Raw genomic sequence first — 10453 nt, 5'->3', positions numbered from 1 at the left:
TTTCTTGAGGCAAATTCAAATTACAAGAAATCACAGAAGGGGCATCACATTGTAAATTCAAAGAAAAATTTCACCCTTTTTATGCCCTAGACTATCTTTTAAAGGAGAATGTCTAATGCAGGTTCCATTTAAAAATACTTTACTGAATACCTACTGAAGCTGCTAAGCCAAGCACAGAACTGTTAGAAATTCTAGGTCATCTGATCATGATTTTCTGTCCTTATTCAGGTACATTAGGCAAATTTTTTTTCTTATTTCATATGAGTTTTGGAAGAGTTCAACAGCCCCAGTCAGAGTCCTATCTCTGCAAATAAACATCTGTCTAAACTGTCTATAAGTACCTAATGAAACCAAAGACCAGGCCCCGCCCTGGCTCAAAGCAGATGAAGCATACCTACATGGGTATGTCAATAACTAATTAGGGCAAATCAGTGTAATTCCTTTCTACAAGAGGGGACCTTCTAGCTAAGGGAGAAGAGGTAGAGACCATACATCTTTGCAAAACTCTGATGCCATCTTTCCACAATATTTTCCTAAGCAATCTAGGGAAATGCGGCCCAAATGAGACTGCTTAAAGGTGAATCAGAACTGACTGAAAATTGTGTCAGAGACTTGGGCTGTTCTGATCTCATGGGTTGTTTCTGAATAGTGCATGGCAGAAGCAGCCAGGACCTGAGGGCAGAGATATTGAGAGCAGTCAGGCTGGGGCTCCCTCACCCAAAGTTCTCTGGAAATAGCATCATGAGGCTGTCTGTCTCACTGAGAGCAAAGGTAGCTGTTGCTCAAACAGGACAGTCCTGCATTGCATAAATAATTCTAAAAGACCATTATTTTATACTTTCCTTTGTATACAAGAAAATGTGTGCATCAGATGTCAGGAGTGATTATGTTAATTAGATGAATGATTAGGTCAGATCAATGATTGTAAAGCCTCACAGCAATTTACAGATTAAATGGAACAAATTTTCCACCTAATTTTCCTCCATCCAGGTTCAAAAACATAGCTAATATTTTATGTAACTAAATTCCTTAAACTGAGGCATTTGGAACCTAGCCAAATATCTTTAAATTAGATGAGATTAACTAACGGTATCCTAGTACAGTTTTGGAGTTCCAAGTTTATACTGCACAAGGAGCTGTGCTTGTAACATTGACAGTGTGCAGAACACTTCACGATGGTACATAGCTTGCCCTACACTGCAGAGCTCCTGTTTGTGATGGCACATAGCTAAGACAGTTTGGGAACCCCCGGTGTAAAATTAAGGACTTGAAATCCAGAGTAACAGCCTGTAACACTAATGATGATCATTAACACTTCTCACTCATCATTTTGCCTACAGTAAACTATGACATACTGCAAACATGGGATTAAATTTTAATGAACCAGTGCCAAACCCTCCCCCTTCCCACATGTTAAAACTGGAAAGCTGAAGTGGTAAGCACTGACTATATAGTTGCTGGAGCTCAGGGGAAATATATAACAGTATGTCTTTCCCAGAGACTGTCATATGAGCTTAAATTCTCCTCGTTCAACTTAACATTAGTCATCTGCCAATTTCATTACCCATGAGTAAAACTTGGAATTGTGTGTGTAGTTAAGGCAGTAATATAAGGAGACTTTATAGCATAGAACAAATAATGCAGTATTGAACTACAAGTATTTTTACCAAGAACTTTTTATAACAAAAGCCAAAGCTGAGAAAACTTGCTTGAAACCAAGTACTGATGGCAGACTGACTGCAGCACACCAACATAGCAAGTGTCTGTGCCAAAGCAATCTTGTGCTGCTTTGGAGTGTCCCATACTACAACATCAGCCTTTCAGCCCCTAAATTACCCATACAGTGTATATGTGTGTATGCATTTCTGTACTTATTGATAGTGCTCAGAAGCTACCTATTGGGGTTTTTTACTACTCCAGGGTAACACTAGGGAACACAAAAAGACAGTTTTTGTTCTGTAGCAGGTTACATTTAAGTTCCTCCAGGGGCAATAGACACCTTCACATCCCTCTGAATGGGTCACCTGCACCCTTTTCCTATGTGTGAAGCAATGTCCTACTGCTATGCAACATATGGCTTTGCAGCTTTGTAGTGCAAAGAACAGTTTTTAAGCTGAACATTTTTCAGGTTCAAGTCCCGATAGCCTCAAATTGCATGTGACCCTGGGCAGCTCATAGGTGCGCTGAAGGCACTGTTCACAGCCATAGAGAAAGATGCTTCTTTCCCCTCTCAAATGCTGTGGTGGCAACTGTTACCAAGAAACCAAACCAGGGGGAAGTGTATAAACATCAAAATCAAGTTCCAGCTTTTCGTAGCCACTTGCAAGATTACATAAATCAGTATATTGCTGCTTCCTTGAATCAAATGATTTCATGCCCACCATATAAATTTTAGGTCTGCTACCACCTCTAAATGAACTGAGCTGGGGCAGAACAGGAACATGCAGAGATCACTGCTTCAAAGCAATAAAACTATCCTTTGGATGAAGTATGTGCATCTGTTATACTATGAGAAATCAGAAAGCAGTAACTGAAATCCACAGTACAGTCAGACACCTTAAAATGAAATGATTAATAATTTAGTCAGAGTTCATAAAACTTAGAAGGATGCTTTATCAGAAGACACTGAAATACCTTTGCTCTTTTTACTACTGCTGCGATCACCTTACTGAAGTAGTATCACATGTCATCTTGCCTTATAAGAAAAATGAGTACTTTGCCACCAGCTTTGCAAAGTGTGTAGCTGAAAGGGATACAGGTGTTTACATAGGTGTAACAGAAAATAATTTATTAGAAATGAAAATGTGTTTTCCCTGTAAATTTGGAGGATGGGGAAACAGGCAATTCAGTGAGACTTTTCTCAGCCAGCTAGAATACCAAATGATGAGAGTGAAGATGGTTCAGTGCTTTTTCCACAGAAACATCCCAATTAAAGTAGCACTAGCCTTATTCTCCACTGCTTTTCTCTTAAGCACTTGGTGTAGATGTTTAAATGGCACACTCAACCCATAAAACTTCAATGCATTGTTTCTTTTACACAGAACAAAGAAAGATAGTAACATCCATCTGAACAGGACCATTCAATATTAGACATGACAATTTTCTAAGCAATATAAAATGTATTGTTTCTGGACAAGTGAAATACATTATAGACAAGTTTCCCGATAAGCAGATTATTTCATAGTTATCCATTAATAGAATTCAGACAGTCTTCTTGAAGGCATCTTGCATGGGTTGCTGCCAGACACAGATTTGAATATGTCATTCATCTGATCCAGTATTATAGTACTCTTTCCCCATAAAGATAAATGAAAGTCCTAGTTGTTTATTCTGGGATTTTTATGGGGAGTGGGTGCATGGAATGAGACAAGGAGTTGGAGGATTTATGGTTTTGACGTTTTTGTCTCAAGATCACACAATCACAGAATCACAGAATAGTCAGGGTTGGAAAGGACCTCTGGAGATCATCTAGTCCAACCCCCCTGCCAGAGCAGGGTCACCTACAGTAGGTTGCACAGGACAGCGTCCAGGCGGGTTTTGAATGTCTCCAGAGTGGGAGACTCCACAACCTCTCTGGGCAGCCTGTTCCAGTGCTCCACTACCCTCAAAGTGAAGAAGTTCCTCCTCATGTTAAGATGGAACTTCCTATGTTCAAGCTTGTGCCCATTACCCCTCGTCCTATCAATGGGCACCACTGAAAACAGACTCCTCCCATCCCTCTGGCATCCTCCCTTTAAGTATTTGAAAGCATTAATAAGATCCCCCCTCATTCTTCTTTTCTCTAGACTAAAAAGACCTAAGTTCCTCAGCCTTTCCTCATATGAAAGATGTTCTAATCCCCTAATCATCTTCGTAGCCCTTTGCTGGACCCTCTCCAGCAGATCCCTGTCTTTCTTGAACTGGGGAGCCCAGAACTGGACGCAGTACTCCAGATGCGGCCTCACCAAGGCAGAGTAGAGGGGGAGAATGACCTTCCTCGACCTGCTGGCCACTCTCTTCTTGATGCACCCCAGGATGCCATTGGCCCTCTTGGCCGCCAGGGCACATTGCTGGCTCATGGTCATCCTGTTGTCCACCAGGACTCCCAGGTCCCTTTCCACAGAGCTGCTCTCCAGGAGGTCAGCCCCCAACCTGTACTGATGCGTGGGGTTATTCCTCCCCAGATGCAGTACCCTACATTTACCCTTGTTGAATTTCATTAGGTTCCTCTCTGCCCAACTCTCCAGCCTGTCCAGGTCACGCTGTAAAGCAGCACAGCCTTCTGGCGTGTCAGCTACTCCTCCCAGTTTAGTTTCATCAGCAAACTTGCTGATGGTACACTCTATCCCTTCATCCAGATCATCGATGAATATATTGAACAGGACTGGACCCAGTACTGACCCCTGAGGGACACCACTTGTTACTGACCTCCAACTAGACTCTGCACCACTAACCACAACCCTCTGAGCTCTATCTGTCAGCCAGTTCTCAATCCACCCCACTGTCCATTCATCTAGCCCGCACTTCCTAAGCTTGCATGTGAGGATGATGTGGGAGACAGTGTCGAAAGCCTTGCCAAAGTCAAGGTAGACAACATCCACTGCCCTCCCCTCATCCACCCATCTAGTCACTTCATCATAGAATGCTATCAGATTAGTCAGACACAACTTCCCCTTAGTGAATCCATGTTGACTACTTCTAATAACCTTCTTTTCATCCAGGTGCTTTGAGATGATACCCAGCACAAACTGTTCCATCATCTTTCCAGGGATGGAGGTGAGGTTGACCGGCCTGTAGTTTCCAGTAGGAAACTGTAGTAGGATGCTCCCTACCACCTCTTAATTTCAAATGCATTACATTTCTAATAGAAATAGTTTAACTGCCCTTCAGGGAAAAAAAAAGAAAATCATCACCAAATCCAAAGTATTTCAACCCTTAAAGTCATTGGAATTTGGAATTTAGGTACAGCAAAATAAAAGAAAATTATTACATTGTGATAACATTTTCCCTACACAAGTCTTGACATTCTTTAAAACATTGATTCAGTGAGGCATTATTTTAAAAGAGAGATGGACATGACAACAGATTTTGGAACCAGACACACATATGTTGGAATTGGATGGGATCATCATGCCCAGGATGCCTTTATACAGCTTAATTGAGTAACAACAGAAGCAAAGCTATGACAGGCACCAGAGCTGCCTGCACAAGCCTGCCAGAAAACTTTGATATTAACTCTTGCATCTAGGGCATGCCACAATGTTTATACTGAAATTGTTACTCAGACTCACTGTACTGAGGGGGAAGGGGGCCACTAGAGTGACTGCAATGACAGAATTTGTGGCAAACCTCAGAATCAGTGAACTGCAGCCCTTCAAGCATGATATCATCACGTCCAGCAGTGAATGAAAGAAAAGACAAAGCACAGACAAAATCTAAATCAGCTTTTTTCACCTTTCAATAACTAGCTGAAGAACAATTTGGAAAGAAGCAATGGATCTGAAGAATCAGAGGCCTGAGATATCCCATCTGTTGGAGCATAATCTAATTACCAGATGATAGGCTACTCTAGGGTAGGTCTTTTTCTCCCTCTTTTTTATTGCACCTGTATTACATATTAGTATTTGTATAGACTATTTAAACAGTCACAGTGCAATAACTTGACCTTTTAGGTAACCTAGCAGATTTTAAGGCCTTGTTCCGGTGGAAATAAGTGTCTATATATGAAAACTGGACTGTCAGCAAGACACTCCTTGGAGAAGGAAGAAAACAGCTTGAACACTTGGGTACAGGCACAACTTGAAGCTAGATCTCTTGAAAGCAGAGTATATACTGCAACCATAGGAGCTATAAGATCACTATCAAGGCTAGTGATAAGAAAGGGTTTGGTTTTCTAATTGCTCAGTTGTGACCATTTGGCCAACATCTACATTGGCCTACATCAACATGTAACCAGTGGTGTCCCCCAGGGGTCAATACTCGGTCCAATCTTGTTCAATATATCCATTAATGACCTGGATGAGGGGACAGAGTGTATCCTCAGCAAGTTTGCTGATGATACCAAACTGGATGGTGTGGCTGACACTCCAGACGGCCACGCTGCCATCCAGCGTGACCTGGACAGGCTGGAGAGCTGCGCAGAGAAGAACCTAATGAGGTTCAACAAAAGCAAGTGCAAGGTTCTGCACCTGGGGAGGAAGAATGCAAAGCACCAGTATAGGTTAGGGGCGGATCTGCTGGGAAGTAGTTCTGAGGAGAAGGATCTGGGGGTCCTGGTAGACAGTAAATTATCCATGACCCAGTAATGTGCCCTTGTTGCCAAAAAGGTCAATGGAATCCTGGGCTGCATAGGGAAGAGTAGGTCGAAGGAGATCATTCTCCCCCTCTACTCTGCACTGGTGAGGCCATAACTGGAATACTGTGTCCAGTTTTGGGCTCCCTGGTTCAAGAGGGACAGGGAACTGATGGAGCGAGTCCAGCAAAGGGCAACTAAGATGATTGAGGGATTGGAGCATCTCCCTTATGAGGAAAGGCTGAGAGAGCTGGGACTCTTTAGCCTGGAGAAGAGAAGGCTGAGGGGAGACCTTATTGTGGCATACAAGTATCTAAAGGGTGGGTGGAAGGAGGATGGAGCCAGGCTCTTTTCAGTGGTTCCCAGTGACAGGACGAGGAGCAATAGGCACAAGTTGGAACATAGGAAGTTCTGTTCAAATACACGGAAAAACTTCTTTACGGTGAGGGTGACAGAGCACTGGCACAGGCTGCCCAGGGAGGTTGAGGAGTCCCCTTCTCTGGAGATTTTCAAGACCCGCCTGGATGCAGTCCTGAGTAATGTGCTCTAGGCAATCCTGCTTTAGCAGGGGAGTTGGACTAGATGATCTCTAGAGGTCCCTTCCAACTCTGAAACTCCATGATTCCGTGATCTGAATTTTATGACCGAGACAATCAAAATTGGTATTTTTTTCTTGTCAATGTACTGTTCTGTTGAACTTCCATTACCTGAGAAGGTAATTAAGGAAATAAGTGAAGTACCAAGCAATAGATCACCATGATACCAGGAGTTGGCTCTGAGGAGAGGCAGGCTCAGGAAGAGGGTTCCCACACAGTTGGAGCTGTATGGTGAGAGCACAAACACAGCTGCAGAGGTGCCCAAGTGGGAAATGAAGCTGGTGGGGTTGAAGGCTGCATATGACAAATGAGGGCAGTGTAACACACCTTACTGCTGGGACCTGCTGCTAGTCTTACGTAGACAAGCCAGGAGTTCCTGGACCAACAGGAGCCAATGGGGAGGCACCGTTAATACAGGGCACAGGAACGCCACCTGGAGAGCAGCGCAAAGTAATTATAGCTGTTCCAGCCAAGTCAGCCTAAACGAAGACACAGCTGAAGTGCCTCTATGCAAATGCACGGAGCATGGGGAACAAAGAGGAAGAGCTAGAGATGTGTACACACCTCCAAGGCTACGATCTCATTGGCATCGTAGGAACTTGGTGGGATGACTCCTATGACTGGAGTGTTGGCATGGAAGGCTACAGGCTCTTCAGGAGAGACAGCCAATGGAAATGAGGAGGCAGTGTTGCCTTATATGTCAAGGAGCAGCTGGAATGCATGGACCTCAGCCTAGGGATGGATAAAGAGCCAACGGAGAGCCTATGGGTCAGAGTTAAAGGGAAATCGGGAGCAGGGGACATTACACTGGGGGTCTGCTACAGGGCACCTGACCAAGAAGACCGAGTGGATGAAGCCCTCTATAGACAGATAGGGGCCGCATCATGTTCACAGACCCTCGTGACTTCAACCACCCCGACATCTGTTGGAAGGGTAACACAGCCAGGCATAGGCAATCCAGGAGGTTCTTGGATTGCATTGAGGACAACTTCCTTCTCCAAGTGGTTGAGGAGCCAACGAGGAGAGGAGCTATGCTGGACCTTGTTCTTACCAACAAGGAGGGGCTGGTAGACAGTGTCAAACTCAAGGGTAGCCTGGACTATAGTGACCATGAAATGGTTGAGTTTGAGATCCTCAAGGCAGCAAGGAAGGTGCACAGCAGGCTGACCACCCCGGACTTTGGGAGAGCTGACTTTGGCCTCTTGAAGAATCTGCTTGGTGTAGTGCCATGGGATGAAGCGCTGGTGGGAAGCGGGGTCCAAGAAAGTTGGTTAATATTCAAGGACCACCTCTTCCAAGCTCAGGAGCAATGCATCCCTACAAGGAGGAAGGCAGGCAGAAAAGCCAGGAGGCCTGCATGGATGAACAAGGAGCTCCTGGACATGACCAAAAGGAAAAAGGAGGCCTATAGGGAGTGGAAACAGGGGCAGGTAGCCTGGGAGGTATACAGAGGAATCGTTCGAGCAGCCAGGGATCGGGTTAGACAAGCTAAAGCCCAGATAGAACTAAATCTGGCCAGGGACATCAAGACAAACAAAAAATCCTTCTTTAAGTATATCACTGAGAAAAGAAAGACTAGGGAAACTGTGGGCCCTCTCTGGAAGGAAACACAAGAACTGGTTACCCGGGACAGAGACAGACCTGAGGTACTCAATGACTTTTTTGCCTCAGTCTTCACTGGCAAGGACTGCAGCTGCACTGCCCATGACACAGAATGCAAAGGCAAGGACTGGGAAAATAGAGAACCACCCACTGTAGGTGAAGATCAAGTGTGAGACCACCTGAAGAATCTGAAGGTGCACAAGTCCATGGGACCTGATGAGATACATCCACAGGTCCTGAGGGAACCGGCAGATGAAGTCGCTAAGCCACTAGCCATCATATTTGAGAAGTTGTGGAGGTCTGGCGAGGTTCCTGCCAACTGGAAAAGGGGAAACATAACCCCGATTTTCAAAAAGGGAAAGAAGGAAGACCCAGGGAACTACAGGCCAGTCAGTCTCACCTCTGTGCCTGGCAAGATCACGGAGCAGATCCTCCTGGAAACTCTGCTGAGGCACATAGAAAACAAGGAGGTGATTGGTGACAGCCAGCATGGCTTCATCAAGGGCAAGTCATGCCTAACAAATTTGGTGGCCTTCTACAAAGGGGTTACAGCGGTAGTGGACAAGGGAAGACCAACTGATGTCATCTACTTGGACTTGTGCAAAGCATTTCACACTGTCCCACATGATATCCTTGTCGCTAAATTGAAGAGACATGGATTCGACAAATTGACCACTCGGTGGATAAAGAACTGCCTGGACAGTCGCACTCAAAGAGTTGCAGTCAACGGCTCAATGTCCAAGTGGACAGCAGTGACGAGTGGTGTTCCTCAGGGGTCAGTACTGGGGCCTGTACTGTTCAACATCTTTGTTGGCGACACGGACAATGGGGTCGAGTGCACCCTCAGCAAGTTTGCCGATGATACCAAGCTGTTTGGTGAGGTAGACAGGCTGGAGGGGAGGGACGCCATCCAGAGGGACCTGGACAAGCTGGAGAGGTGGGCCCAAGCCAACCTCATGCAATTCAACAAGGCCAAGTGCAAGGTCTTACATCTGGGTCAGGGCAATCCCAAGCACAAATACAGCCTTGGCAGGGAATGGCTGGAGAGCAGCCCTGAGGAGAAGGACCTGAGGGTGCTGATTGACGAGAAGCTCAACGTGAGCCAGCAATGTGCTATTGCAGCCCGGAAAGCCAACCGTATCCTGGGATGCATCAAAAGAAGTGTGGCCAGCAGGTCAAAGGAGGTGATTCTGCCCCTCTACTCCACTCTCGGGAGACCCCACCTGGAGTACTCTAGCTCTGGAGTCCCTAACATAAGAAGGACATGGACCTGCTGGAGCATGTCCAGAGGAGAGCCACGAGGATGATCTGAGGGCTAGAGCATTTGTCCTATGAAGAGAGGCTGAAAGAATTTGGGCTGTTCAGCCTGGAGAAGAGTAGGCTCCGGGGAGATCTTATTGCAGCCTTCGAGTACCTAAAGGGGGCCTACAGGAGAGCTGGGGAAGGACTTTTACTAGGGCATGTCGCAATAGGACAAGGGGGAATGGCTTTAAACTAGAAGAGGGCAGGTTCAGATTGAATATTAGGAAGAATTTTTTCACTTTGAGGGTGGTAAGGCACTGGAACAGGCTGCCCAGAGAGGTTATTGAGGCCTCATCCCTGGAGGTGTTCAATGCCAGGCTGGATGTGGCCTTGGGCAACCTGTTCTAGTGGGAGGTGTCCCTGCCTATGGCAGGGGGGTTAGAACTCGATGATCATCAAGGTCCTTTCCAACATAAACCATTCTATGATTCTATGACCATGACATTTAAGTCTGGCATAGTGACTTCCTAGTTGATACAGGGAAAAATAGAGAAAGGATTGGAAGTTACATGGTGAGAGCAGAGCTGGACTAAAGGGCTGTTGCAGATCTAGTCTGTAGTTGGCAAGGGCATGGAAGGTTTGTTTAGTTTTGCATAATCCCTAGCTCAAAAATGTCTCACTAAGCCTGAGTGTTGCAGAAGTGTTTCCACATCCACTATGAAACATTGGCGTAAGCGTAGAG

Source organism: Vanellus vanellus (assembly GCF_965231255.1).
Source record: "Vanellus vanellus genome assembly, chromosome: 6".
In the NCBI taxonomy this organism is placed as follows: Eukaryota; Metazoa; Chordata; class Aves; order Charadriiformes; family Charadriidae; genus Vanellus; species Vanellus vanellus.
Note: the sequence above shows the minus strand (reverse complement) of the source record.